At 54.1% G+C, this 5,000-nt stretch overlaps 1 non-coding gene across 1 annotated transcript in view; it reads left to right on the top strand.

Annotated features, from left to right (window-relative positions):
* Positions 1 to 3,811: 3,811 nt before the first annotated feature.
* LOC124580670 overlaps positions 3,812 to 5,000 on the top strand; it is a 1,910-nt gene continuing 721 nt past the window's right edge. Inside the window, exon 1 of the ribosomal RNA XR_006973227.1 lies at positions 3,812 to 5,000. This exon is cut by the window's right edge and continues 721 nt beyond it. This is a non-coding gene — a ribosomal RNA (small subunit ribosomal RNA).

Below are 5,000 nucleotides of genomic sequence, written 5' to 3' on the forward strand. Positions count from 1 at the left end.
CGGTGGAAGCTGCCGAGACGAGTAACTACATAGCGGGCTCGCCGTGTCACTAATGTACAGAGATACAATAGTTTCGACTGGAACCGGATTAAACGTATACACGGCGCTGATTAGTAATAGATAGAGCCATCAGAATACAGATAATGTATACAACTGTCCGTATACATGCTGAAAGACTCTGCTCACAATCACACGTCAGCCAGACACTCTTATCACGCACTACTCTCTGCCTGTAACAGGCACACAGACAATATGTAAGCACCAGCATGGAACAACACCCAGTGCATCCTCTCTGCCACATTAGACAATCCACACTATCATAACCAGACCGGGAGGTCCACTCACAAAACAGAATATCTCACCCTTCCGACAACCACCATTGCTCAGCTAAGCCACCAACACCCACACATGTCCTACACAGGGGTGCACCCAACATCACAATACTGCCTCCTGTCACACCACACAAACAATGGCAGGAATGAAAGACACAGGTCTGCCACAAGCATGGAATCAGAGCGCCGCCTGTTATGAGCCAAAGGTGCACCCTGACGTGGCAAATCAGATGATGCCGCAGTCATTTACTTACGATAATCACAATCAACAAACCGGCCCCCCCCCCCCCCCCCAAAACACCTTTCCTTACAACAATGTGTACCTTAACCTAACCCGTATTGTACCTTAACCTAACCCGTATTGTACCTTAACCTAACCCGTATTGTACCTTAACCTAACCCGTATTGTACCTTAACCTAACCCGTATTGTACCTTAACCTAACCCGTATTGTACCTTAACCTAACCCGTATTGTACCTTAACCTAACCCGTATTGTACCTTAACCTAACCCGTATTGTGCCTTAACCTAACCCGTATTGTGCCTTAACCTAACCCGTATTGTGCCTTAACCTAACCCGTATTGTGCCTTAACCTAACCCGTATTGTGCCTTAACCTAACCCGTATTGTGCCTTAACCTAACCCGTATTGTGCCTTAACCTAACCCGTATTGTGCCTTAACCTAACCCGTATTGTGCCTTAACCTAACCCGTATTGTGCCTTAACCTAACCCGTATTGTGCCTTAACCTAACCCGTATTGTGCCTTAACCTAACCCGTATTGCGCCTTAACCTAACCCGTATTGCGCCTTAACCTAACCCGTATTGCGCCTTAACCTAACCCGTATTGCGCCTTAACCTAACCCGTATTGCGCCTTAACCTAACCCGTATTGCGCCTTAACCTAACCCATATTGCGCCTTAACCTAACCTATATTGCGCCTTAACCTAACCTATATTGCGCCTTAACGTAACCCGCGTTGCGCCTTAACGTAACCCGCGTTGCGCCTTAACGTAACCCGCGTTGCGCCTTAACGTAACCCGCGTTGCGCCTTAACCTAACCCGCGTTGCGCCTTAACCTAACCCGCGTTGCGCCTTAACCTAACCCGCGTTGCGCCTTAACCTAACCCGCGTTGCGCCTTAACCTAACCCGCGTTGCGCCTTAACCTAACCCGCGTTGCGCCTTAACCTAACCCGCGTTGCGCCTTAACCTAACCCGCGTTGGGCCTTAACCCAACACACGTTGGGCCTTAACCCAACACACGTTGGGCCTTAACCCAACACACGTTGGGCCTTAACCCAACACACGTTGGGCCTTAACCCAACACACGTTGGGCCTTAACCCAACACACGTTGGGCCTTAACCCAACACACGTTGGGCCTTAACCCAACACACGTTGGGCCTTAACCCAACACACGTTGGGCCTTAACCCAACACACGTTGGGCCTTAACCCAACACACGTTGGGCCTTAACCCAACACACGTTGGGCCTTAACCCAACACACGTTGGGCCTTAACCCAACACACGTTGGGCCTTAACCCAACACACGTTGGGCCTTAACCCAACACACGTTGGGCCTTAACCCAACACACGTTGGGCCTTAACCCAACACACGTTGGGCCTTAACCCAACACACGTTGGGCCTTAACCCAACACACGTTGGGCCTTAACCCAACACACGTTGGGCCTTAACCCAACACACGTTGGGCCTTAACCCAACACACGTTGGGCCTTAACCCAACACACGTTGGGCCTTAACCCAACACACGTTGGGCCTTAACCCAACACACGTTGGGCCTTAACCTGCTCTGTAATTGTCATACGACGCGTTAAATTAGTGTAGTGTTGCCTAACTGCAACCCCCGCAATATAGTTTGCTACCCGCACTGCCCGGTCCCCAGAGTATCGCTTCATGTTAAACACCTTGCAGCTATACACTGTAATGCGGATGGCAGCAGGACGTACATGCTCAATGCCCTTCGCAGTTGTTCATTGGCATTCGCATGGCGAAGCACAGCCTACGTTGTGGTACGGCTTGTGTCAACTGTCCGCTGATGTTGTACGTCCAAATCACACACTGTACTGCACATTGGTCCTCATGTACTGAATGATACATCGTGGTACATGTGTGACCGTACCACGACTGCGCCAACAACGGCGAACCATACGGTCCAAATATTGTGCACTCAGCTACGTGTCGTCTCCCTATAAGAGCTGGATTGCAGTATGGTATGCCGTGGATGGCGATCAGCATGAGCCGTCTGTTGATGTAGTGGCGCGTGTTGTCAGACGTAGTCGTCTCTTCTCACTCACCGTGATAGCATGGTGCACTGCGTTCCACATCTGCGACATGCGACAGAGGCCGGTTGACAGTCGTTCGCGCAATGGACATCGCATACGTACGGGGGCCACCTTCCACGTGTTCGCGAAGCGTGCACATGTTGTTGCGTGTATGTGGGCAGACATAGTGTGTCGTGACACCTGACACAGGCATGCAACAATCGTTGAATTTGCAAATGGCGATGGACGTCTACGTTTGCTGGTGACGTTACGCAAATGAACAACTGGTAAACCGTTGTGGTGCGGTTGTTCTCGCTAGAGGTGAATCAGTGATGGCGACGATCGGTTGAGCTACCAACCGGTTGTTTCAGCGATACCCACCATGCCCACGAACGTGAATGGCATGTGGGTGTGAAGCGATACGCGGCGGTGGCTGGGTGGGACCGTCCCCGGCCGGTGAGGGGGGGCCTCCCGGCGTGCTGGCCGCGCGGTGCGTGGGCGCACGCGCTACAGCCGGCTGGTGGGGGCGGCCAGTGGCAGGCGCGCCGGCCGACGGAGGCGGCAGGCGGCGCAGCTGCGCGCCGGCGCACCCTGCACGCGGCGCCGTGCGGCCAAAGTAGGTCCTCGCGGGCACGGTGCGAAGCGCGGTGGACATCTGCAGTGTGCTGGTCCGATTGAGGACTGTGTGCGCTGAGGATGCGCCGCCGCCCGGCGCTCGGCGCCGCGACGCCGTCTGCTGCTCGGTCGCCTCTGCGGTTCTCGCAGGTGGTTTGTATCGCAGCTGTGCGGACGTGTTGGCGCGTTCGCTTCGGCACCCAAGTGGGGCTTTTGTCCTTCTGTGGCGCTGGCGTTGGAGCTGCCGGCCACCGTAGGTGGCGCGTGTTGTCTCCCGCCGGCAATGCCACGACAGCACGCTCCCGGGCCTCTGTCGGCAGCGGCAAGCTCAGTTGGGAGCACGGGTGGTCGCACCTAAAGCGTCTACTCGCCAAACTCCGGGCGATTGCGCCTCTCTCGAACCCGACCAAGTACTTAGGACGGCGCTGCGCGCCGCCGGGACCTGAGAGGGTTTCGAGGTGTATTGTGCAGGGGAGCTCAGCCTCCTCCTGTTTGCAGAATAATTGAGCGGACGCTTGCGTGTTCGCGCGGGCCCCCGGGACACACTCCCGGGCGGCCGGCTGCTCAGCTCTAGTTGACGCAGCTCCCTGGTTGATCCTGCCAGTAGTCATATGCTTGTCTCAAAGATTAAGCCATGCATGTCTCAGTACAAGCCGCATTAAGGTGAAACCGCGAATGGCTCATTAAATCAGTTATGGTTCCTTAGATCGTACCCACGTTACTTGGATAACTGTGGTAATTCTAGAGCTAATACATGCAAACAGAGTCCCGACCAGAGATGGAAGGGACGCTTTTATTAGATCAAAACCAATCGGTCGGCTCGTCCGGTCCGTTTGCCTTGGTGACTCTGAATAACTTTGGGCTGATCGCACGGTCCTCGTACCGGCGACGCATCTTTCAAATGTCTGCCTTATCAACTGTCGATGGTAGGTTCTGCGCCTACCATGGTTGTAACGGGTAACGGGGAATCAGGGTTCGATTCCGGAGAGGGAGCCTGAGAAACGGCTACCACATCCAAGGAAGGCAGCAGGCGCGCAAATTACCCACTCCCGGCACGGGGAGGTAGTGACGAAAAATAACGATACGGGACTCATCCGAGGCCCCGTAATCGGAATGAGTACACTTTAAATCCTTTAACGAGTATCTATTGGAGGGCAAGTCTGGTGCCAGCAGCCGCGGTAATTCCAGCTCCAATAGCGTATATTAAAGTTGTTGCGGTTAAAAAGCTCGTAGTTGGATTTGTGTCCCACGCTGTTGGTTCACCGCCCGTCGGTGTTTAACTGGCATGTATCGTGGGACGTCCTGCCGGTGGGGCGAGCTGAAGGCGTGCGACGCGCCTCGTGCGTGCTCGTGCGTCCCGAGGCGGACCCCGTTGCAATCCTACCAGGGTGCTCTTGAGTGAGTGTCTCGGTGGGCCGGCACGTTTACTTTGAACAAATTAGAGTGCTTAAAGCAGGCAAGCCCGCCTGAATACTGTGTGCATGGAATAATGGAATAGGACCTCGGTTCTATTTTGTTGGTTTTCGGAACCCGAGGTAATGATTAATAGGGACAGGCGGGGGCATTCGTATTGCGACGTTAGAGGTGAAATTCTTGGATCGTCGCAAGACGAACAGAAGCGAAAGCATTTGCCAAGTATGTTTTCATTAATCAAGAACGAAAGTTAGAGGTTCGAAGGCGATCAGATACCGCCCTAGTTCTAACCATAAACGATGCCAGCCAGCGATCCGCCGCAGTTCCTCCGATGACTCGGCGGGCAGCCTCCGGGAAACC

Source organism: Schistocerca americana, unplaced genomic scaffold (assembly GCF_021461395.2).
Source record: "Schistocerca americana isolate TAMUIC-IGC-003095 unplaced genomic scaffold, iqSchAmer2.1 HiC_scaffold_340, whole genome shotgun sequence".
In the NCBI taxonomy this organism is placed as follows: Eukaryota; Metazoa; Arthropoda; class Insecta; order Orthoptera; family Acrididae; genus Schistocerca; species Schistocerca americana.